Here is a 27083-nt window from a genome sequence, read left to right as displayed (position 1 = left end):
TTTTTTCTTTGATAGATTTTCTGTTCACAGAGTTTCTATTTCTGTGCAAAATTTTCCCATGCAGCCTTTTGAGCACTGTGGGAAATTTACTGGCACAAACAGAACTATTGCGTTACGCATATTGCCCTAATGAATGGTTAGGTTTCTAAAAGTTATGTACATCTTACCTTGTGAACCTAAATCCTGCTGTAGGTATGGTCTCAGTATCGCATAATATATTTGTGGTACAGCACAGAGTTGAAATCAGATCTTGAAAACTGCACACTGTAATCCTTAGACTGACTATCTCCTCTTGAGAAACTCTGTTCTGGTGGCATCAGTGGTTACACTATGAAGGAAGATGTCGAAAGAGTTCAGGCTATATGCTGGGTTTAGTGTGTCTTATCTACAAAAGAGCAAAGGAAAATGCTTATAAAGCATTTGAACCAGCTGGTGGAGAGAAAAAACACATTAAAAAGTGAAAGATTTATGTAAAATCTAGAAAACACTGGGAAACTTAAAGGAAAAATAATCCTATCTTTGCACAAAAGGATGGAAAGAGCTGACATAGTCAAATAGGACCTTTCATTACAGTTACGTAAAATTATAAAAGATCCACTCCTGGATCTTATGAACCACGTGGTTTTGACTGCTTTTCCTTTGTAGATTAAAACCAACAGTCCTGTCCCTTGTTCAATGCCTTTCCTCAGGTTTTGTTTCATAACATATAGTGCTCTTTTTTTTTTTCTTTTTTTTTTCCCTATTTTAATTTGACTTGTTTGGAGAAATTGTAATTTTGACAATCAGACAAGAATGAGAAAAAAGAATGCTGGAATTGCTGTAATCCATCTTGTAAATACATTTCTGAATTTTGTTTCAGAAGAGGAGGAAAATACATTCCTCTTACAGGTGGTGGATATAAAGCTTGTCCTTGTTAGATAATCAAAACCAATACATGTGCATGAGGGTTGCTGTTAAATCATAATTGTTAAACATAGAAATCTAATCTTGCATAAAAAACTGTAATTCCAGCAAGCATTTTAAATTGTCAAGGATGGAGGATGTCAGAAAAGAATATCGTTCAGAGAAGACTGGAGTGCAACTGATGTTCAGTAGAAATCTTGAAAAAAAATGCAGGTTTTGGGGGTGCACTGTGTTTGACTATCATTCATTAATATCAAATGGTGAGGCTGATAAGAAAATAAGATATAGCAGAAAAGGAGGTTTTTCAATGCTTAGACATAATAGGCTGAACAGGGAACTGTTCATTCGTAAGAGAAATACTAAATATGAGGGAAATACTGTGTATAATTTCCATGGGTAGTTGCAGACCTCCAATTATGCCTCCTAAGAAACAGCAGCAAATCAGCTATAGAACTTGGTGTTCAGACTTTTAGAGCTGTAGGCGATTATTCATTGCTGGCCTGAATTCATGCTATTACAAAATTCCATGTATTGCAGTTATTTTTGCTCAGCACAGTAGGAACTCTCCAGTTTAATTCATTAATCAATAACATTGACCATGCACAGAAGGTCTAACAAAAACCCTCTGCACCACTGTTTGCTGGTAGCAGTGACTCCAGTCTTGAAGAACACTTTGGGAATACTTTTTTGTCTGCAGAAGAATTTTGCATACTGATCTATTTGAGAAGCAGTGAGTTCAGTGAGAAAGAAGACGACCAGAATAGGATTTAGAAAAGGATGGGTCACTCATGTGAAATGGAGCTGTAAAACACTGAGGAAATCACCTCCTCTTGACCTCTTTTTCTCTTCCCCCATTTGTGAGCCTAAATTCCTTTTGATGTAGCTTCTTTAGGGAACGATGGCCCTTTGGTTCGAATTCTTGAGTATCTACTGTGATCCTACTTTCAGTGATGGTTCTGGATTCGGGTGTTAAACAAGGAATGAAGGTGCTGCAGAGATGCCAAATATATTACACAAATTTAGTTTAGTATTAATACAAATGGAGCTTTCTCAGAGTCCGACCAATTTCCCAGACAGTTGGAATCAGTTTAACTCAAGTTAAACTTTAAGTCTTACCTCACTCTTGGATATCTTTCTCTCTCTTCCTATACATTGCTACTACATTTTTGTGGTGAGAAATACCTCGATTTTCAAATTAAGCATGCTGTACTATAGTGACTTGAAGGTGGCCTAATTTTTTCTCATTTCAAATATTCTATTATTAATGAGAAATCCAGCCTAATTATATCCCTATGCTTTAAAATTAAAAATGACAGACCTCTGCAAATCATGGAGATATTTTCCAGGTCAGGTATTAACACTAGCATGCACATTGTTTATTTTTTCTGGCAACTGGCCTTTTCGTTTTAAACTCTAAAGTGATGTTAATTTAATAATAGAGGATAAAGTTCAATGCTGCAAAAGCCTTCCTGTCCCATCAGGGCTTATGCACATTTCTGAACCTGCTCATTCCTCTATCTTAAAACCCAGAAATCCCTTTGGTTACAAAAGGAAATGATTTCTGGATCCTCTGATAGTGGAACACAGGGATTAACCTCTTGCATCATTTGTATTTGAAAGTATTATAATTGGCATTCAGCAAAATCTACGTTTAAGGTGCTTTTTTTCTGTAGGGTGACCTATAACAAGTTTCTGGATTTCCAACATAACAAGGTTTTGGATTAAAAAAAAAAAAGAAAAGGCAAACAGAAAATCAAAATATTAATTATTTCTAACTTTCTACTACTTTTTTAGACTGTTAACTCAGATGTCCATGTCTTATTTTTTAAAAAAAGAAAAAATGAAGAAAAGTAAACAAATTAACCTTAAATCTAAAGTAATTTGAAATAAGTCAAATCACTGACCCAAACTTAATTTAATTCATTAGGACTACTTAAATGCTTTACTTTCCTAGTGAATAATTTTTAAGATTTTGTAAATTCAAATGCTCCAGAAGAGCTTTAGTGAAAAAAGTGCCTTTTTTTCAGATCTAACTCCTTCCTCCAATGAAGTACAAAGAAAATACTTTTATCACATACTCTGCCTTTCAGTAAAATGAGAAAAAAACTAGATATGATATCTCTAATGCTAACTTTTAAGATTTCTCATCTGAATATACTTTCACTTTACCAACCACCTCAGTATAAGAAAGAAAAAATAAAAAAAAAAAAGAGTCTATCATCAGGCCTGTACCCAAATACTGTGGCAATCACTTCAAAACGTTTAGAGCTTTCAGTTCAGTTTGAAACACATAAATACCAATTTGTATCAACCAGGAAAATGCCCACTGTACTGTTACTTCTGTCTAGTTGAGGTATTTTAAGCTGCATATTCTGATTCATGATTATAATGTTTGAGCAATGTCTGCTATTAAAGGACTTTTTTGTCAACACCAGGTTTACAGTACTGGTAGTTGATAGATCAGCCAGGCAGTTTTGCTCCGAGCCATTCCTCTTACATTTATCACAGTTCGGCTGTGTCATGGAATCCTCTGGTTTGGAAACGAAGATCAGCCAAAGCATTTCCAAAGTACTATCAAACCAGGAAATCTGAATCCTCCATCAACTGAACCAGTGAAATAATTCCTCCTGGAATTTTGCTGGAATTCAATGTGTCACAGCTTTGTCCAGCTTGAGGTGTGTCTGCCTTTTCAATATACAATGTAATCTCATTATTACAATGTCTGGGGCCACAGGCATTCAACCTGGAGACAAAGGCACCTCCAAGAGCTGAAAGCAAATTCTAAATAATAAGAGAGTAAGTAAACAGTTACTGTGCCAAAAGCATGTGTTACAGAAAATATTTTATTTTCTACTTATGTAGTGCGCAGTTATTCTACCCTAGTTATGTTCTATTGAGTCATATATTCTCTAAAATATCTTCTAACACAATGTAGAAGTGAAGCAATAGAATTTAAAGATATTAAACTTTCAGGTTCATTAAGTTTTGATATTTTTAAGAAAAAGGAAGTAAGACATCATCAAAAATCCCAATATTCTTTCATTTTCCCAGTATTTCTGGAAGCAAAACCATACAGCTTCATTAAATAATCCATTATTTTTAAATTATATAATACAGTAAAAAAAATTATCAGAGCTCTTCAGCAGGAAGATTGTTTGAAATATTTTATACATTCCAATCAACCATCTGTAGAATTATGTGTTCACTGAAAAGAAATATGAGCTAAATTTGAACAGTATTAACAACCTGGAATGCATTTGTTTGATTTCCGTCCCAAGTATTTCCCTTATATGATTTAAGGAAGTTAAATATATTGTTTACATATGTAGCATCTCCAATAGAACCAGATGCTAAGCCCTTTCACGTTCTTTCAAAACATATTATAAACACTTTCCATGTACTTTGTGATTGGAATCTCAAAGCTACCTAAAGAAAGCAACTGATCCTGGTATCCTCCCTGCCAGCTCGGTAAGCATTACCTTCATTTAATCGCTGGAAAAACTGAAGTTGCAGTATCATAAAATGCTCAAAATTTTAAAATCTAAGTGCATTTCAGAGGCCCCTGTAAGAATCACGTGAAAGATTTTGTATTTCAGTATGGATTCAAAAGGGAATTCAAGTAACCCAAATATTTGTAACCCTTTAAAGAAAGCTTGGGAAACTGATTTCTAGTTTTGACGCAAAGTGAAATTCAGAGGTTAGAATATATATTGTGCACGGAGGTTTTCGGTTAATTTGAAACCAGGACAAAACCTATCTCATGGGATATAAATGCTATATGAACAGTGGGTGTCATCTTTTTTTTTGAAAATTAACCTCTGCCTTCAAATCTGAGCAGCTCTGATTCTACCTCTCTCCCCCACTGGACCCCACTCTGCAGTGTTTTCCTCGCTTTTTACCTTTATGAAAACAAGAACTAAAAGAAAGATTTTAAAACAAGTACAATCAGTTCTCCACTTTTCTTGTAGTTATTACTTGTTCCCTAGAATATAAGAATTCATTGCCAAGAGCATTTTGAAAGTCGACTTTTTTTATATTAAATTCAAAGTCAAATTATAAACCACATATAAGAAAGGATAGTTACAGCTTTCTAATGACACTAAAACACCGTTTACATGTCTGAGAGGTAAGACTGGAAGGCCACAGAAAGCTTATAGCGAGAGTGATAAGTGCAAAATAATTTGGTAAAAGCTTTTGTATGAAGTGCAACAGAAGATAGAGACAATTGCAAGAAATGGATGGGGCACCTTTTCTCTGCTCCGAAGGAATGATTGACAGTGATGCTGCGATTACTGTAAGAGCACAGGGCTCAGCCCTCAAACATCACCTCCTCAAAGATTTGCATTTCCAGAAGATCTTGTCTTGAAAGACAAGGCTTTTTCCTCTCTGCTTCTTTGTACACGCAAGCTTTGGCTTTCTGCCTCTAAGGTCAGTAACTCAGACACCAAGCTGTAGTCTGGATTACTTTGAATCACTAAATGCATAGAGATATTTAGCAGAAAACATGTTGATGAAGATCCCCACGCCAAAGCATTCAGCTGCTTGCTCAAGCAAAGCCTCTCCCTCCATGCCACATAATTTTGCTAAGAGACTTCTCATTTCAGTTTTCTAGGAAAACAGGGTATAGATTCACATAGTAGTAAAGGTTAATCCACAGAGAGCTTATATCGATACAGAAATTACAGGATACACCGTCTTTTGTGAACAGATTTCTGTATCTAAATCTTTAGTTCTAAATCTTAGGCAAACATTTAACAAGTCAGACCACCAGCTATTTTGTAAATGGCTTCTGTTTGTGCAGATTTTTTTTATTTTAGTGGGAAAGTTTATATCTGGCATAATGTAATCACCTCCAATTTATGCAGAAGCTCTTAACATTTAAATCTCCCCCTTAGCAAGGCAACTCTACTATGGTACTTTGTGCCTGGTTTTAAAAGTTCTTGTTTCTAAGCCTTTTCTAATTCTGCCTCCTGTTGGGCTTTAAGCTACTCAGGGAAGCATTTAGGGTTTTCTTGACTGTCTACTTGAATTTCCAGGAATTACCTGATAACCGTTACACAATAAATTATCATCATGCTGAATGGTCATCTGGGAATGGAAAGAAAAGTGAGGTGAATATTACATCTGGAAAAAACAAGAGATCAAGTGGAAGGTCCAGAATACCTTTCTAACGTAGTTCAAAATCCCCTGTATGATCTAAATATCAGCCCAAATTTGAAGCCTAATGCAGGGTATACTCTAGCCACATGCTAGCAAGTTCAGGCCATGTTGGTTATGTGACTTATGTCATGATCTCCAGTGGAGCTGGGAAAATTAAAATACGCCTGGCAGAAGGAAGTGTCTTCCTAGCAGGAAATAAGTACTGCTTAAACGAATTCACCCTTCAGGGCAGGAATTCTCTTCGAGGACAGGTTGAGTTTACGTTCCCTGGAGTTAAGCCAGTTAACCACACAAGAAGCAGCACAGAGCAGTCAATCAATTTAACATGCCTACATCTGTGTTCAGAACAGTTTGAAGCATTTTAAGCATATCACAAGCCTGCTTTTGCAGTAAAAGGGATGTAACAGTGCTGGCCTCAGGTAGGTCACCTGCTTTAGGCTGTGTCAAAGAGGAGGAGGACGCGTTGCGCTGGGGGGACTGACACCATGGCGTAAGCTCTCTATATATAATGGAGTCTGCGTGTGGCTCAATTCTCCTTCAATATGGATACTTCCACACTGAAATCAGGACATTTTTGACAAACACGATCAGTGCAATGGTATTCTGAAATGCGAACAAAAGGAGCCAGAATTTTAGCTGTTGTTTCAGCTACTGTGAGTCATTGACTTAAAGGCAGTAATTCTAACAAAAGCAACTTATTATCCAGATTCATATGCATTACAGAAACAGTGGACAAAATTGTAATTCAGTCATTAATAGGAATGATAGAAGTACCCATAGGTAAATGTTGAAAAGCTGTTCTAACTCTTAGAAACAACACAGTAGCAAACTATTTACCAGCTCTTTTACCAAGCACTGTGCAGAGCAAGACGCAACCCCATACAGACCGGAGTATCTACCTGATGGCAAGATGAGTATATAGATGTAGCAAAAGGAAATTTACCCTGCAGAATCTGTATGAGAACAAGCAAAATAAAGAGAGAATGTGGCCCCGCCTTACTGTCATGATCTGAGTTTGCCTTGTGGGCAGTTAGGAAATATTGCATAACTGTTATTATTACAATTGTTATGCTTTTGAACTCAGCAAATTTCAGCAGACGCTAGCAGGGACAATTAGCATTCATTATGCCCTACTAGTCAGCTTTCAGCATGGGACACACTTAAATTTGCTGATGTATATTCTGACTCTAATAGCTCTTTCTTTAATAACTATTGTTTAACAGCAAAAGCCTTTAAATAAATTGGTTTTAATTTAATATACCCCTCCAAATTTTCCTAAAAGAGAAGCCAATGTGAATTCTCTTTCTATATGTGGTATTTCAATGGTGCTGTGGCAGAAGTTACAGTCATCTTGCTGGTGAACAAAAACAGTGAAAGCAAGATTTCTGGCAGTAACTCAAAACTAGCCAGCTGGACAGCCTGGGTTGCCAGTGGATATTTCCTTCTCCAGAAGTGATAGACTTATCAAGGTATAGGTGAGTGTCTAGTAGCGTTTCAGCACTGTTGCCTTTTTAGAGTAAAGGAAGAACTATTTAGGGGTACTATTCTGCATTGGAAAAAAAGGAAAAAAGTCCCCAGGTTTACAAATCAGACTGCCCTAGATGTATTTGGAGGCAGATCTCCCTGCTCTGGCGGAGGGCAGCAGACGGAGCAGCAGACGGTGTGGGAGGCAGACGGATGGCTGCGCAGGCGCTGGCGGCAGGGGTCTAAAAGAGGCTCTCTGTAGAGGTTCAGGGGGGAGCAGAGCGGGGAGCAGGGGTAGGCTGAGCTGACCACTGCACTGCAGAGCACGGGGAAAGGGAGGGGAAGGAAGGAGACACTGTCCTTAGCCGCATGCTGGAGCCTTGCTGAATGGCCGACGCTGTGTTTACACAAAGCTCAGTCCCTGGAAATGAGAAGCTGCTGTAAACAGAAATGTGCCTCGAAGCCAAGGAGCACCTGGGGACTTTCGTTCTCAACGTTACAAGAGCTTCACTTCATTCACTGCCACTATGAGAGGGTCCTCTTGTATTCCAAAAAAAAAATGAATCAGAGCAAGTCTGGACTGTTGTTCCCAGAAACCGTTTCTTTGGGTGTTACTTTTGGGAATGCCTAGAAAAATGCTTCAGCATCCACTGTTGGTGCTAGCTGTGTCAACAGGTTCAGTAGCAAAATATTTATTCTTCCTCTATGGGCCTTCAAACACAGCTTCTAAACACTTTTGAATGGTTTCTGTTTGTTTCAGACTTTGCTGTATGAAAGGTTAGAGACTTACTTGAGCATAGAAAAAACAGTGGATAAAGGAACCCACATGTTCTCTCTTCCAAAGCTCCTGTTAAGTGACACACGCAGCTCTCTCAATAGAGTCTTGAATCTAGATCTGAGCTAATCTCAAAAGCTTGTCTTCCAAGAAATAATAGATTTTCTCATCTTCATATCTTTCTTATGCAATATTGTTCCCATTCTTGCTAGAAAAATGAGGGGAAGCACTCAGGGCACCTGCCAGAAGGAAAAAATACAAGTTGCATCTTCCTTCAGCAGTAGTTTCACTTAGGACATTTAAAAATCTCTTAGTTAAAAGAAAATGTTCCTTATGAATTTGATAACTTCGGAATATAGAGTCATGTTCTGTTATTATAGCAAGCTCTGCTAATTTTCATACAGACTTTCATTCTTCAAACTCCTGGAAATGATGAAGTAGTTACTGGTAGTTTAAATGAATTTTCCAACATTGTTTAATTTGAAATTTTATGGTACTTTTGCACAACTCTGCCCATAGCCAGTATTAAGTAGCAATTTTCCATCTGGGTAGGGTGACATGTCATCCAGATGGTACTGGTGTTTACTCTAAGGCTCTCTAAACATCTGTCTTGCAGAGAAATTATAGTATTCTTTCCGCTCTCAACAAAAATTACTTCTGAATTTTCTGTACTATAAAAACATTATTTTCAGATTAGCAGCAGGCAAGCCATCCATTACTTCTTTAGAAGAGGTTATGACATAGATCTTGTGGGACAATAAAGCCTAATTATAAGGATAAAAAGCTTAAACTCTAAGCCTGTCTGTGTTGGATCGGTCTGCAAAGAGATAGCATGCATGAAAAGTCTTGTTTTAGATAATGTGTTTTTTCCTGTGTCATTCCTATTAACCCACAGGAAAATATCTAATTGTCCAATGGTTCCTTTTTGGTTCTGATCTTGTGGGACACCTGAGGCGTTGTGCCACGGAGGTGAGCAGTGCCTGCAGCAGTGAATGGTGAGGGCTGCTTCCCCTCTTTGCACTCTTTTGCAGTCCATGTTGGCTTTGTGTCTGTCTCGACGGTGCTCTAGACTTGACCTCTCTTCCGCAGCTGATGGCTCCTGACCAGCACAGGGACTGGAAGAGTGGTTTGTTGGCTGCGTTGGAAGTCAAGTTCCACCATGGCGATGAGCCACCATGGAGTCCAGATGAGGCTGGCTTCAGCAGGAAAATCTGTGATGAGCACAACTAGCTTAGTTTTACGTTAATCAGAACAATCAGAAGATGACGTTCAGAAAAGCTGACATTTCATTATGCTAAGTTTACAAGAAGGAGAGAAAACAGAGTTCAGTCTCATTATAGAAAGGGCTGGGGTGCTGCAAATAAAAACATTATTTTCACACCTAAAATACTTTGCCATGAAAACCCATAACAATACAAAAGGGGATCTCCATTTGCTGTAGTTTGCTACACACTTGTGGAGCTGATTAGCATGAATAACGAGCATGTTCATCAGCTAATACTGTCTGTATCCTGTTAGTTGAATGGTTAGTTTTACCTTTTGTGTAGGACCGTTACAGGATTCTTGACGGTTACAAATGGACCGATCCCAACACACTGAAAACCAGGCCACATTTCTGAAATAATGCTCTTGTTATGCCCATGGGATCGGAAGTAGAGGTATGTTTCAGAGAAATTACCAGTGAAAGTGCTAAACTCGGCAGTCTTGAATAGGTCTCTGGACTTCCAGTGCTAGCTCAGTTACTCCCATGCTGAGTGACCCCGGTGCAAGGTATTTCCGCCTCCTCCTTGTTCCCACTGCGAGCTCTTTAGGCACTGTCTCCCACTGGGTGTTTGTGTAGTAGCTAACATAACAGGGCCCACTAGGCACAAGTACAACACAAATTAATAAATAATAATACATTTAGTCCCACTCTCTGCCATTACAGGATTGTTTGCTAAGCAGCATTTTCTAGTGTTAGTGTCATTCCCTAAATCATTATTTACCCAAGCTAGGCATACATAAGTCTTTTATCCTTCTCTAATAAATCAGTCTCTCCAGCCCCTTCATTCTTTTTATTGCATTTCTCTGGTCAGAGAAGTTAGAGAGGCACTAATAGTAAAGTAGCCCTATATTTTCTGCAATTTTTATCAGCAGTAAAAGTAATATATTATTCCTAACCAATACATGACACCCATTTCTCAAAAATAAGCTAAACTGGTTTTGCTTGGTGCATTTCTAACTGTGCCTCAGTTTTGATCATACCTCCCACTTACACATTGTTATCACTTTTCAAGACCTGGCATAAAACATTCCAGTCGTTGCCAAGTTTTTCTGGTGTCTCACCTGGCCCTCCACTAGTGTGCAAACTTCAGCCAGCACCTACCTTTGGATGCACTGACTCTTGAATGCATAATTTACAAATTTTCAAGCCTGAAAATGCAAATAGAGTGAGAGAAATAAGCTTTATATGAACCCCTTGTTCATATAAATACATATAAACACATGGGGGATAGTTGCCAGCATTATTTAGGCCATGTAGAAAGGATTGTACATGAAACTAGAGAAAACAGCACAGGTTCGAATGAGCAGAGACAGACCTTGTTTGTTAAAAACATGTACATTCTATCTTTTCTCTTAAGGAAGAACTGAAGAATGCTAGACACAATTTTATACATTATTTTAGAAGATAAACTGGATAAATTTGGGACTTGACATGGGCCAAAGTCATTCATCTCACATAGTCCTCATCTCTCATCTTTAATAGTATAAACTTGATAGCGATCCAAACTTTGAAAGATAATGCTGGTAGAGGAGGCGAACTGCAAAAGCTTGCACAGCAACCAAAGCTGTATCTACATATTCTCAGTCATACGTATCTTTTTTGCACAGAACCTGCCATATCACTGCTGGTCTCTTGAGATTCAAGGCTAATAAATATAATAAATGTAAACTGAGATTTTTTTCAGTAAGTAAATTGCTTCTTTCGCAGTGGCAGCTGTTGCACTGCTTTCTCTACAGGTAAATTTTGGAAAAGGTATTGACAGCCTTACACTGGTAGTTGGTTCCTCACATGAGTAAATTCACTGGAGCTGGTGTTCCTATCTGAGTTAATCTCTGTTGATGGAAAACTAAATAAGACAGTCTCTGAAGAACAAAATAAATTGTTTTCAAGTTAATTATGTAAAGAGGGAAATGAGATGATTTTGTTGTGAACAGGATCATGATAAAGCCATCAAGGGAGCAAACAGACTGGTATTGCATAATGTATAGCAAGCAAAGGCAGAGAAATATAGATCACTGAGCAGACAGAATAGGTAAAATTACTCCAAATGATTGGTAATAAGTGTTAGTTGCCTAAGCCTCTCCGAGACCGCAGGAGTACACTCTGCTGCATGACCCAGTTCTTACGAAAGACAAGTTTAGGCCAAACTTCAGCATACATACCACAGATCTCAAGGAAGTTTGTCTAAATACTTAAGTTTTCTGGTTGGATTTTATCATTGTGGTAGATCAAGCTTTAAAGCCATGGATGCAGCCCTCAAGGGCTTGATTTTTATAAAAGTGAAATAATATTTTGAATTACACTTTGTTTTGCATCTGGGCAGTTTGGCTCAAACCCATCTCCAGTACTGACAATATTTCTGTATATTTTACTTCCACAAATTTTGTAGGCTGGACACCTAAACATGTGCTTTTTTCTGTGTTTTTGAGACATCCCTTTGATTTCAGTGTGATGTCTCATGCATGTAAGTGCTCTGCAGAATCAGAAGCAAAGTATTTAGTATTTTGCAGGACATAGCCCTTATAAAATAGAGATAGTGTGTATTACAAAGTAGGTAGATGGCTTTCAGATGCAGACATAATGCCTTCTTCATGAGCTTCTAAATATGAAAGAGGAAACTATAATTTTACAAAAACAATCAGTAAGTCAAAATGTAATGGTAATATCTTTTTATGATTTCCTTGAACACAGAAACCATGTCACCACACAGTATGAATTACTGAACTCTTACAGAAAATTATTGTAAAAGACTCTGAGACAAGAATCAAGAGATTAATTCTTCTATAGCATGACAAACATGCAGAAATAGTGCCTTACAAATGAGCTACAGAATTGAAGTGTCAGGTATAATTTTCCTTATGTAATTACTAAGTAGGATCATCATGAAATATTAATGTATTAGTCAATAAAATAAGTCTAGATAAGGTCAAACACCTTATGTGTTATCTCTTTAGCTATAATTGCTGTTACGACACGAGTTTATGAACAGCATGAAACATCCTGCATTTTCACAAAGACTTTGGCAAGTAACAGGTTGTTTGAAGACAATAGTAAAATAAAGCGAAAGAGTAAGCAGGACCTAACTCTGACAGATGTGGCCATAGGGCTGCATCTGGGACTAGAGCCTCTTACTAGGGCAGATTCTCCCATTCTGCTACTTTTGCACAAGTTAAATGTTGAAAAGAGACTGGAAACAATTTACCTCTTGGCAGCTTAGGATCCTCCATCCTTTATGGGCTTCTTAGTAGGTCATTATGCTACTTTCCTGAGGCCGTGACTTAGCAATGGTTATTCAAACCTCTACCAGGAGGTCACCTTGGCTAGTATCAGCGACTAAATGGCCATGCTGTGCTGTTACTTCTCATGTTCATCCAGCAAGTCACGTCATGCCCAGTAGCTTCTCATCCTCTTTTTGGTTAGCCTAACCTTAGGCCAGGGCCTAGCCTTAACACAATTTACAATGCTTTTACATGCAATGGGAGTGCAAATGAACGCACAACACTACCTGCAAGTCAGTTGCAAGTACTACAAATGCCAGTTGCAAAAAGTTAGACTTATTATGAAATGTACAACATTGATTAAGTTGTCTGCAAAAGTTGATAAATACTAGTGCTTAAAGAATACGTTTACTTTTACATCAGCAGCAACTTTTCCTAATATTGAAGGGGTTTAGATTTTTATCAATTAGGATATTTTTAAGGAAAAAAAAGAAGTTATATAAGGACTAGAAACAGGCAATGTCTAGTGAGAGTTACTCATTCAAAACGTTATACATTATTTTTCTGCTTATTGACGTATGTTAACAAAACTAGAACATGCCAAAAGCCTTCTGCTGACTTTTCATATTCATTTAAATGTATTAGGATTTGATAAGCTGTAATCAGTCAGCAAGCCACAGAAAGTTAATTTTCAGTGCAAGGTTATTTGCGACTGTACAAAGTTATACACAATATTTACTATGTACCAATCTTTCAAGGGATTCACCACAGAAAATCCATATATTGATTTGAAGCTTCATTGACTTCACGAATAGGCTTGACATAGGCTTGATCTTGCAAGAAGCAGCACTGGGATCCACCCAGGCAAAGTGGTCTGTGAACACAGAATTCACTGAACTTCCTAAGAAACTGGAGGTAGGATTGTCTGACCTTTCTATTTATAAACCATCTACTAGATATCAAAGTTAGGAGCTCTGTAGTATAAAGAAACATCATTATCAGCTGCAGCGTCCTGGCAACTCTGAATATAATAATTTAGTCATTTTAACTGTGTTAGAAAAAAACAGCTTTGTAGCATGTAAAAAATCCTGAAACTAGTTGATTAATATTATTTCCTTTATAAGATGTAATTTTGTAATGGGCTGCATCCTGAAGACGTAAAAGTTTCAGTTTTTAATCTATATGACCTAATTAGTCAGGAAGTTTACACTAAGCTCATCAGCTGGAAGGCCTCATCGCCTATATCCGAACAATGAATGTGTCTTGATTACATTGTGTTTTCTAAATATTTCATTAATGATGAGTTGGAAACGTTTGTGTTCAGCAGAAATCAGGATCTATATTCTTTTCTTCTATGTGAGAAGAGCAAATGGAGAAGAATAGCTAACCTAAGCAATCGGGATTATTTCTGTCGTTAATGATCTCCTTTGGACAAGAGGGAAAGATCAGCCTGGCTCTTTCACAAGGATGGATCAACCTCCTTCAGTACCGCTGATAACAAAACCTTTCTGACATCTCTGTAGATCCTGTTGAGAATAGATGTAACCATGTTTGAATGGCTGAACAGTTTTCTCCTGTGTCATTCTATGTATCCTAATGGGCAATTATTTCCTCCTTACGGCTCAGTTCTATTCTATCATCTCTTCAGTATGCACAAGTGACTTCTAATAGTGACAGCAAAGCTTTTCCTGAGATAAAGAAATTTCATACTATAATTTGAGACTCCCTTCCCAAGATGACAGGTTTTTTACTAACAGTCACTGACATGCTAAAAAGATCATTTAATTCTAGTCTAACATGAACCTGCAGAACTTAAAACACCAGCAGAAACACACAGGTTTCTCCTTTCATAGTTAATTAGATATTGCCAGGGAAGACTTTTGGGCACTGAAGCTTCATCAGCTGTTAAACCGTTAGCATAGTTTTTAAATTTCTGGTACGGTCCTTAGCATGAGCTTGGCCTGAGCCAAAACACTCTCCCAAACAATATTTAGATTTGAATCATGGATTTTCATAGGCCAGAATCCATTCCTTGTAGGTAATTTTATGCAGCCTGTTTTGAATGGTTAGGGAGTTTAATGCTATGTAATAATAAACTATAGACCGTGTTCTGCCAGCTGGCTTTAGTGCCAGAGACCTGTCACAAGCCTTTCACTAATCTTGTTCTGCTCAGAGACCCCGTTTGATTGTCTAGAGCTACTTGCCCTCTCCCTCTACTCCTGTGACTCTTTTTTTTCCAAATCTGTTTCAATAAATCTGTTTTTCTGTTCATCATTAAAACCCTTTAGGAATTCCAAGTCTTCTTGGAATGAAAAAGAAAAGTCACAGAAAAAAGTAGTACATCAAGAGATATTAAACAAGAAGATATAACCTTGGCTCAAGAATTCCCCGTGTTGCTGACTGCTAAGGGTTTAGAGGATTTACCAAAGAAATATTGTTATACCATTACCTTCTTCTTGTAATTTTCTGAATAATGTGCAATGGCTAGAGGGACTGCTCTGTACCCGTACAGCTGTTCCTTTGTTCTCATAAGAACAACCAGAAAAATACCCGTGGGAGAGATATTATTGTTCTTTTTCATTGAGTGGCCTAGGAATTTTTATTACATGCTGGCATCGTGAAGGATAGCAAAGTTTGTAGTCTAGTGTATGAAAATCCATCTTGCTGATTAGCATGATTATTGTGCTTTTTTTCCTGCAGTAATTATCTGTCATTAATAAAAGAAGAAAGCAGGAAATGTTCACATCCTGTTGTACAATAGACTAATTTGCAAAATCTGTTAAGAAGGACTTACAGTTATATAAGACATCACTCCCAAATATAATGAGATTAAATGTTGATGTTTTCCTTTTGACAACAGATTTATAGATAGCACCAAAATATCTACTAATACATACACACGCATATATAAAAATAATCATACACTGCCCATTTTTTAAAAATGTAATAAAAATTACATCTAAATGTATTTTCCTAGTGTCACATATGATCTGCTAGAGAAAATATTAAAAGGCAAAGTAGCAAAACCACATCTATTCCAGATTACATGGCTGTGACCTAGTGCATACAGCTTATAAGAACAGTATTGGAAAAGTATGTAGGATTGATGTTGTTTTTACTGAGATCTGTGGGATGTTGTATCTGGCATTTATTTATTTATTTATAACAGGACTAAAATTTTACTCAAAAAATCCTTTTATCCTTTTTTTTTTTTAATAGCTGTCCAGCTATTAAATTCCAGATACTATTCCTATGCCATTGATTGAAATAAAGAAAATGATTCTTCACAACCTTGAATTGTTTAGTTTTTCCATTATAACTGTTTCCAAGTGATTCATTGTTACATGGTAATTTTATGTTTTAAACTGCAAGTTTAACTGAAATAATTTGGCTTTTCAAAAAATCCTAAATAAATTTGATCTTTAATACATTCGAATCAACCTGTACTCATACTAGCAAATCTACTCTTGAAGCAGTATTTTTTTTTCCACTGGTCCAGTGAACTTCATTTGCCTTTTACTTTCTTTTTAGAGAAACACTATGTGAACCAGGATACACTTTACAGAAAGAAATAAATGTTGATCTTCTACATGCTATGTAAAAGGCTAGACTCTCTCCTCGATCTATCACAGTTAGGATGTTGTCCTGTAAGGTACAGAAACTGTTCCTCACAACGTGCTGAATGGTGTATAGCGTTCAAAATTACTTTTTAATCTAAACAAAGCAAGTTGTGCACACCCGATTTTAAATATTGGTTTACAGTGTTTTTTTCCATTGAATGTAATTTTGGATACTGTCCATACAGACAATATATGTCATATTTCAGTTGGAAGATAAAGTATATGGTGAGACTTTGCAGACTTTTTTGGCCATGTTAATATCATTCTCATTATGTTTTTTCACATTTCTGTCTAGACTGTTTAAAAATAGACTTTCTTAGCATATAGCCAGGCAACAGAAATGTTTATACAAATAGATTTCCCTATTATCATAGAATCATAGAATCATAGCATCATAGCACTGGAAGGGACCTCTGGAGATCATCTAGTCCAACTCCCCTGCCAGAGCAGGGTCACCTACAGCAGGTTGCACAGGAACGCGTCCAGGCGGGTTTTGAATGTCTCCAGAGACGGAGACTCCACCACCTCTCTGAGCAGCCTGTGCCAGTGCTCTGCCACCCTCAAAGTAAAGAAGTTCCTCCTCATGTTTAGGTGGAACTTCCTATGCTCACGTTTGTGCCCGTTACCTCTTGTCTTGTCCCCAAGCACGACTGAAAAGATCCTGGCCCCATCCTCCTGACACCCACCCTTTAAGTATTTATAAGCGTTGATAAGATCCCCTCTCAGTCATCTTTTTTCCAGACTGAAGAGACCGAAATCCTTCAGCCTTTCTTCATAAGAGAGGTGTTCCAGTCACCTAATCATCTTGGTAGCCCTTTGCTGCACCCTCTCCAGCAGTTCCCTGTCCCTCTTGAACCGGGGAGCCCAGAACTGGACACAGTACTCCAGATGCGGCCTCACCAGGGCAGAGTAGAGGAGGAGGATGACCTCCCTTGACCTGCTGGCCACACTCTTCTTGATTCACCCCAGGATGCCATTGGCCTTCTTGGCCACAAGGGCACATTGCTGGCTCATGGTCATCCCGTTGTCCACCAGGACTCCCAGGTCTCTTTCCACAGAGCTGCTCTCCAGCAGGTCAGCCCCCAACCTGTACTGGTGCATGGGGTTATTCCTCCCCAGGTGCAGCACCCTACACTTGCCCTTATTGAATTTCTTAAGGTTCCTCTTTTCCCAGATCTCCAACCTGTCAAGGTCTCTCTGTACGGCGGCACAGCCTTCCGGTGTGTCAGCCACCCCCCCCCCCAGCTTTGTGTCATCGGCAAACTTGCTGAGGGTGCACCCTATCCCCTCATCCAGGTCATTGAGGAATATACTGAAGAGGACTGGACCCAGTACTGACCCCTGGGGAACACCACTCGTCACTGACCTCCAACTAGACTCTGTGCCCCTAATCACGACCCTCTGAGCTCTGTCTTTCAACCAGTTATCTATCCACCCCACTGTCCATTCATCTAACCCACTCTTCCTAAGCTTCCCTATGAGGATGCTGTGGGAGATTGTGTCGAATGCCTTGCTTAAGTCAAGGCAGACCACATCTACTGCCCTCCCCTCTTCTATCCATCCAGTCGTGCCATCATAGAAGGCTATCAGATTAGTCAGACATGATTTCCCCTTGGTGAATCCAGGTTGAGTACTTCTGATAGCTTTCTTTTCCTACACATGCCTTGAGATGACACCCAGAATGAGCTGTTCCATCATCTTTCCAGGGATGGAGGTGAGGCTGACCAGCCTGTAGTTCCCCGGCTCCTCCTTCTTGCCTTCTTTGAAGACTGGAGTGATGTTGGCTTTCCTCCAGTCCTCAGGCACCTCGCCTGTTCTCCAGGACCTTTCAAAGATGATGGAGAGCGGCCCAGCAATGACTTCTGCCAGCACCCTCAGCACTCTTGGGTGCATCCCATCAGGGCCCATGGACTTGTGAATATCTAAATGATCTAATTGATCCCTCACTTGATCCTCCTCAACCCAAGGGAAGTCGTCTTCTTTCCCCATTACTTCCCCCAATGCCTGGGACTCCTGAGGGTTGGGCCGAGCGGTAAAGACCAAAGCAAAGAAGGCATTCAGTAACTCCACCTTCTCCGCATCTTCTGTCACCATGGCTCCTGTCTCATTCAACAGTGGGCCCACAACTTCTCTGGTCTTCCTTTTGCTTCCAATATGTTTGTAGAAGCCCTTCCTGTTGAGCTTGACATCCCTGGCCAGGTTTAATTCCAAGGCGGCCTTGGCTTTCCTTGTTTCATCCCTGCATGCTCTGGCAGCATTCTTGTAATCCTCCCAAGGGGTCAGTCCCTTCCTCCACTTATTGTAAACTTCCTTCTTCTGCTTGAGCTTTTTCAGAAGCTCCCTGCTCAACCATGCAGGTCTCCTGCGTCCCTTGGCCAATTTCTTTCTCTTAGGGATGCACCGATCCTGAGCTTGGAGGAAGTGGTCTTTGAATACCAACCAGCTTTCTTGAGCCCCTTTGCCTTCCAGAGCCCTAGCCCATGGGATATTTCCAAGCAGTTTCTTGAAGTGGTCAAAGTTAGCCCTCCTGAAATCCAAGGTTGTAATTTTACTTCTTGATGTTTTGTGCGTAGTACCCATGATCCCGGACTCTGTCATTTCATGATCACTACAACCTAGGGTGCCCCAACCTTAATGTCCTCCACCAGTCCCTCTGTGTTTGTCAGTAGCAGGTCCAGGAGTGCTCCTCACCTTGTTGGCTCCTGTACCACCTGTGTCAAAAAGTTATCATCAATGCACTGGAGGAGCCTCCTGGACTGTGTGTGCCTGGCTATATGGTCTTCCCAGCAGACATCGGGGTGATTGAAGTCCCCCATGAGAACCAAGGCCTGCGATTGCAAGGCATCGATCATAGATCAGTTATGCATATGCTTCAAACACTGATAAAGAACTAGATATGTCCCCGAGCTAGCTAAGTTTGTGGCATTTTTCTTACTTAGAAAAGTTTCATTGCAAAATATATACCATTCCACAGTAGGTAGATTCTTGACCGTAAATCACAGGAAGCTAGAACAGAGTCATGAATTACTAACAAGAAAGGGTAGTTTGTGTTAGGAATCTAACCATTTGTAGAGATTGAATGTTGTCGATATTTAGCTCCAACCTGGGTTTAACAAAAAACTTCACCCATTTCACTCTAGTTTTGAATGCCTTTCTTATCTCAGGTCCCTCACTTTTTGCTGTAGACACGCATTTCAATTCATAAGGGAGTTTTTCCAGGAAATGCAGCTCACTGAATTAGCATTTCTCAGATTATAGAGCAATTTCTCTGTTCTACTGTCTGTGCTACTGGTAGTACTGAAGCATACTTTCAGAAGAGAAAATATCTGTTTGAGCAAAGAACTGTAGGTTGGACTTAGCCCAGAAACGTATATTACTGCCATATATTTTCATCCTGTTCAGGGTGCCCCAGAGCAGTGTTCTCCAAACTTGGGTGCTTGCAGCCTAGGGGGTGTGCATTCCCTTGGGTTTTTGGGAAGAAAATATTTTTGTATCTTTAATAAATAAAATTAAAAAATTAAAAGAGTGCTTATTTCATATTTACCTCACCTTGTTTTAATTTCTAATGGGTTTGTATGTCTTATAATGTGCATAATATAATATTACAGTAATAAAAGTATATAATTTATAATAAATAAAAAAATGTATTGGGAGTCTGTGCTCAAAAATTTTTTACCGATAGGGGTGTACAATCAAAAATGTTTGGAGACCACTGCCCTAGAGGTCCCCTTTGTAATTACAGAACTCTACAAAATCTACAAGCCAGGCTGACAGCAAGCTCTAGCTTCCTCTGTCGGTCTCTGTGGTCCAGCAGCAATGGAACAGAATGGGCTGCTGACACCCTGCTCTGGCTTGTCCTCCCACCTTCCTAAAGGGTTTGTCCCAGAGGCCTCCAAATATATACCATATTGAAATTTTCAGCATCTTGTTCTTCGGTATGCAACAGATGTTTTGTCATTGCTCATTTAGTCTTATGGATGCTCCATAGCAGGTCTTCTGTGTTTCCTTACCTTACCTTTTTTTTTTATTTCCTTTACACCTTGCTCTTCATGACTGTTTTTGTACCCACCCTCTTATTTTATTCTCTTTACTTTCCTCCTGTCCTCTGCTTCTCCCTATCTCTTTCTTTATCGTATCCTCTCATTTCCACACACTTATTCTATGTGACTGCTTCACCACACAGCAGCTTTAAGTTCACGCCAATTAAGTAATTATAAAATGCTCCCAAAGACAGGAACAAGTGTAAACAAGAAAGGGAGAATATAGCAAATGCAACTTTCCTATTATTGTAACTCTCATACTCTCTTGTTTGCAATCACTTACCCTGTCAGATCTAAGTTTACACTCTAAACTCCTCAAGGCAGAAACCATTTTTCACTTTCCTAGAAACTGTTATGCCATCCTATTGCACTATATAAATATTGGTGTGCATTTTTAAAGACAATTAATCATTTTGTACACCACAATGTTCATCTGTCCAGCTAAAGAGTGCTTAAAGGGTTATGAATTTTATACGGCAGGTACTATGCGCTTCCTAAAATGGTGTTTCTTCAGAATGCCATATATTGGGTAACTGAGGTAATTAATTATGCTAGAAAATTTGAGCTAATAGCAACATCAATCATCTTATGCATTTTGCACAGGTCAATCTCACTGGCATCGCTGCCAGGAGGAGCAGAGGAGAAAAGCAGCAGCAAAGGAACTGCTCTCTGTTAGGAGCTGCCCAATCCAGCTGCCTGATAGAGGTGCGGTGGCTGCAGCTCCATCCGGCTCATTCCTCCAGCCAGTAATGAGGCTGAGCAGATTGTCCCAACAGGTACACAGACAAACACATGTATACAATACGCATACCCACACAGCCAGCCACACCAGCAGGCACAGACAGAAAACACAACGCTCGGGCAAATGCAGGCAGCACCAGTGGCCTCCTCCAGTTCCCCTCTTCGGTCCATCAGGATAAAAACCTCTTAGTGGAAATGTGCACGTACGTACAATATGGATCCCTCCAGTAACTGGTGTAGACACTCAGTCTGCGCTAGAATTGGCCCCTGGATTCCATTCTCCCCTGTTGTTAACAGCTGGACATAGGAGCCCCAAGGCCTGCAGCCCCACTCCAGCTGCTGGTGCAGACCTACATACACACACACAGTGGATGCACCCATTAACTGATCTTAGACACCCAGTTTATCCAGTAACTTTGAGATCCTCTCACCTCCTTTTGCCTTGTGCATTGACACACACGTGTGCAAATGGGTCCCTCAGTCAAACCCTTGACCCCATGGTCAGCCCAGCAGCTGATTTGGTCCTCCTGATCCCTCCAGTAATCAACTGGTAGATTCATTGGTCTCTCCAGTGTTCAGCCTCCACTTCTGTCCATTTCAGTATGTGTTTCCCAGGCCACTTACCCTACATATTGGGTAGTCCAGCCTCATATTCACAAATAATCACACACTGACATATGTATACACACACTATGCACACGCTCCAGTCTCTGAACAGGAATGTATGTGGCACAAGGAGAAACACATACCAGTCAGAAAAATGGATGCAGGAATGTCATATGCTGTTTTCCCCCAGATTTAGAGGATCCCAATGTATTTACTTGCAACTGCTTAGGACAACCAGACTGAAAAACAAAGGACAGTGAGTAAATTCTTATTACTCACAAAGATGAGAAAAAATGGAAAGACTGTCAGCTCCTAGATGACAAAAAGGCTATCCAAAACCAGCACAAGGCAATGCTTGGAGAAAGGAGGAGGACAGGACCCTTTGCCTTCTAGGTTATCACCAGGAATCCTGCTCGGACCACCTGAATACAAATGCCTTGGATGCTAGATGGACTACTTGGACGCAGAGGTTTTAGTGGTTTTGAGTACGTGGGCAAGACGGCGTGAGCGTGAATGAATGAAATAAGGTTTGTTTTAAAATTAAATCACCTTTTCCTGTAGCGCCTCAGGGTGAGCTTTGCTGTATTTCTGTTGCTACAGCGTTGCAACATTATTTCCTACAGCCTGGTTGAGATATCATCTTGCTTAGCCTACTGGCTGCTGTGAATCCCATTACCAGGCTCACTAGAAATTGTCTCAAGAACTTAAATGCTTTCAATTAATGAATTTCATTAGGTGTTTGACACGTAAGTGTTTTGTGGGGTAACATGTCATGCTATCACACCTAAATCTGCTTGTGTATTTGGCTGTGTTTCAGTCACGATTCATTCATTGGGAGAGATCTGTTCTGGAAACCTTGACTGATGTTCAAAATAGAATTTGTTGGCATATTTAGTAGGCAATCATCACTACCGTATTTGACTGCTAAAGGGCTCGAAGACCTCCTAAATAATCTCACAACAAATTCTAAATTTACACAATAGTACTTGTACTACCAGATTTGAAAATTCCCCATCCAGACAGTCTTCTTCTGTATTCACAGAAGTTGTGTTATATCCATTGTACTATTAAATGATAAATAAACAAGGACAGATTCTGACAGTTTAGAAAAACTGAATTGCTATGAAATAAAGAGGAGTTTGGTCAGAGGAAGAACATCAGGATTTAGTCAAGCAGTTGAAGCTGAATTTAATGAAATACAATTACTTACTGAGCAGCCAGAGTGTGTGGGTGAAGTGAGACTGCGTGGGGGGGGAGGTTTAAATACATGTACATATTGCTATTTGTAACCACCCTTCCTACACCAGGTGGTACATTCTGCTTCCCTAACAAAAAACATTTCCTTTCACTACAAATAAGTGCCTTTTTCCTTTTCCTTTTCTCATTTATTTTGATATGTGGGGTTACCGTATAAGGTACAGCTGTAATAACAACAGCTAAAAACATCATAAGGAACTAGGCAAGAAGTGCAGTATACAGGTTACTGTTAAACTTATAGGGATGAAGCACTGAAAGGGCCCAAGAGCTCTCTCCTTTAGTACCAGACACATACTGAGACACGAATGGCAGAGCATGCTAAAGGTAGGAATTTAAATACACAAAATTGCAATGCAATGTAAAAGTTTATATCTCCCCCTCCTTCTCCTGTAGGAATGTTTTCCTCATCATTAGAATAATACTATATCTCTTGGACCCCCTCACTGGCTCCACACGTGACTTTCTAGTGAATGGCATACTTGCTGCAGAGAAGGCGTACGGTGTGTGTGAAGGTCTACTGTTCAGGGCACTCTTCTTGGAAGTGAAAAACCTGTGTTAGAAATAGTCATGCTAATAAAAGCTGGAGCCTTAGGCCAGCTACTTCCACATCTACTGCCCTAACACTAGGAAACCTAGATATTCAGGTCTGTGGAAGGTGAGAGAGCACTACAGCCCTTTTTTTTTCCACATTCACTACTGCATATATTTGCCATCTCCCTGCTCAACACGCTTGGTGTTGTAAATCCCCCCCTGTACAGCGTATACAGCTATGAAAATGCAGTTTGCTCTGAGCTTTTCCAAATCAACCTTGCCTCTCCCTCCTTCTGATAAATGCTCATTCCCTCAGTCTCTACTTTCAAGAAGACAACTTTTTATGGGAGAATTAGGCAATTCATTCCTACCTGCACATTTTCACAACTACAGAACCCATCGCACAGCCAGTTCCCCCTATACGTGCAGACTTAGTTTTTCAGCAGTCACAAAGATTATGTTTTTTCCATGTTTATATTTTAAGAGACTTGAAGAAATGTTTATGCGTGCCTGCTACCTTTAAGCCAAAGCCAAACAATACCCATATTTTCAACTATGAATCACAGCAGCTCTCTTCAGTTTCAGGTTAATTGATTTGATTGTACATTTTATTTTCCCTGTTAAAGGAAGTCCAGATTTCTTTTCAGTACATACTCTTATATACTCATATTCAGCATATACACATATATACTCCTAATTTTATGATATGACTTGTCAAGTTCTCACTCCACTCAAATCAATGACAAGTTTAACTCCAGAATTTTATCCACAGTTACAGAAAATAAAGCTCTTTCCAGCCTGCTGTTCTGGAAGAGGAACAACCTCTTTTAGCAACAAACATGCTTAAAGTACTGTAATATATTTGCGAAATAGAATTAAAGACATTTTTGCCATCTGGAGGAAACATTCTGTTACCATGGGTTTGTTTTGAAAATTCAAAGGTGGCATCCTGGATGCGTAAGCAGAACAAGATTTGTTTTTCAGACACAATGGCTTACTTGAGCATTTGACAAAGCCAAATGTAACAAGACGGTCTATTCACTGCTTAAATATCTTAGTAGGCAGGTTTGTGTACCAAAACTGGGACTAATCCAGGTTGTTTTCTCTTTCAAAGTCCTAATTTTCTCAGCACAAAACTGCTGAAAGAGGGATGTGGTCATTTTCTGTTTAGAATCTTTTTCTCTGACTCTCTCCTTAATTACAGATCTCTTTTCCAAATTTTACCAGCTGCTGCTCTAACAGAAGATAAACAAATCAACTTGAGAAGATGTTCAGGAAGAAGAAATCAGAAAAGATGCATGGGATCTGGAAAAAAAGAAAATCTCCCTGTCAGGAAATAGTGAGACAGTGCTTTAGAAAAAGGTTAGGGTAGATTGATTTTTCTTATGTACAGAGCTCTCCTACAACTGTTGCAATAAAATCCATACGTGTAAAAAGGATAACTGGTTGAAGTCCTGAGTTAAAACTGAATAAAATAACAGTGACAAGTTAATATACAGAAAGTGATGATCCAAGCCTAGTAAGTCAGCAACAGCTCTGATTTAAAGCTGAAAAGTGAAAGGACTAGTATCCAGTACTTGGCATAGGATAAGCAAACTACTGCATACAGAGTTCCCAGTCATCATTGTCATCATCGTCTCCTTCTTGTTCTTCTTCTTCTACCTGCAGCTTCACCTTATGCGATGCTGGAGCACACCCTCAGCTTCTGTTCTCTGTCTTGTTTCAGGTGGATGCTTTTACTCAAAGTCCCCAGGTGTAGGACAATATACCATCACAGATGGTACAGCAGGGGTTGACCCTGATGGTACAGGCCACCTGACCAGGAAGACTGAACAGATGAGGCCCTCTATAGACAGACAGGAACAGCCTCACGTTCACATGGGGGACTTCAATCACCTGACATCTGTTGGAGGGAAAACACAGCAGGGCATAAGCGATACAGGAGGCTCCTGGAATGCGTGGATGTTAGCTCCAAGTGATAAAAGAATCAACGAGGAGTGGTCCCATGCTGGCCCTTGTTCTCACCAACAAGGAAGGGCTGGTGGGGAATGTGAAGCTCAAGGGCAGCCTTGGTTGCAGTGACCATGAGATGGTGGAGTTCAAGATAATTAGGGTGGTGAGGAGGGCACTTAGTAAGCTCGCTACCCTAGGCTTCAGGAGAGCAGACTTTGGCCTCTTCAGGCATCTCCTTGGCAGAGTACCATGGGATAAAGCCCTGGAGTGAAGATGGGCCCAATAAAGCTGTGTAATATTCAAGGACCATATCCTCCAAGCTCAGGAGCGATGCGTTCCAACAAAGAAGCAGTCAGGCAAAAACGACAAGAGGTCCACATGGATAAACAACGAGCTCCTGGACAATGTCAGGAAAAGGAAGCCTACAGAGGGTGTAAGCAAAGACAGGTAGCCTGGGAGGAATACAGAGAAATTGTCCAAGCAGACAGGGATCAGGTTAGGAAAGCTAAAGCCCAGATAGAGTTAAATCTGGCCAGGGATATCAAGGGCAACAAGAAAAGTTTCTACAGGTATGTCGGTGAGAAAAGGAAGACTAGGGAAAATGTGGGCCCTCTCTGGAAGGAAATGGGAGACCTGGTTACCGGGGACATGGATAAGGCTGAGGTACTGAATGACTTTTTCACCTCTGTCTTCACCAGCAAGTGGTCTAACCACACTGTCTAAGTCACAGAAGACAAAGGTAGGGATTGGGAGAATAAGGAACTGCTCATTGTGGGAGAAGACCAGGTTCAAGACCATCTAAGGAACCTGAAGGTGCACAACTCCTTGGGATCTGATGAAATCCATCTGCAGATCCTGAGGGAACTGGTGGATGAAGTTGCCAAGCTACTATCCATCATATGTGAGATGCTGTGGCAGTCCATTAAAGCTCCCACTGACTGGAGAAAGGGAAACATAACCCCCGTTTTTAAAAAGGGAAAAAAGGAAGACCCAGCAAACTACAGGCCAGGCAATCTCACCTCTGTGCTCAGTAAGATCATGAAGCAGACCCTCCTGCAAACTCTGCTAAGGCACATGGAAAATAAGGAGGTGATCGGTGACAGCCAACATGGCTACACTAAAGGCAAATCGTGTCTGACAAATTTGGTGGCCTTCTATGACAGCATTACAGAGTTGATAGATAAGGGAAGAGCAACTGACATCATCTACCTGGACTTGTGCAAGGCATTTGACACTGTCCCGCATAGTATCCTTGTCTCTAAATTGGAGAGACATTGATTTGATGGATGGACCACTTGATGGATAAGGAATTGGCTAGATAGCCACACTCAAAGAGTTACAGTTAATGGCTTGATGTCCAAGAGATGACCAGTGACAAGTGGTGTTCTTCAGGGGTCGGTACTGGAACTAGTGCTGTTTAACATCTTTGTTGGCAACATGGACAGTGGGATTGAGTGCACCCTCAGCAAACTTGCTGATGACACCAAGCTGTGTGGTGTGGCTGACATGCTGGAGGGAAGGGATGCCATCCAGACAGACCTGGAGAGGCTT

The sequence above is a fragment of the Rissa tridactyla genome, chromosome 2 (genome assembly GCF_028500815.1).
Source record: "Rissa tridactyla isolate bRisTri1 chromosome 2, bRisTri1.patW.cur.20221130, whole genome shotgun sequence".
Classification (NCBI taxonomy): Eukaryota; Metazoa; Chordata; class Aves; order Charadriiformes; family Laridae; genus Rissa; species Rissa tridactyla.
This window is presented reverse-complemented; position numbering follows the sequence as displayed.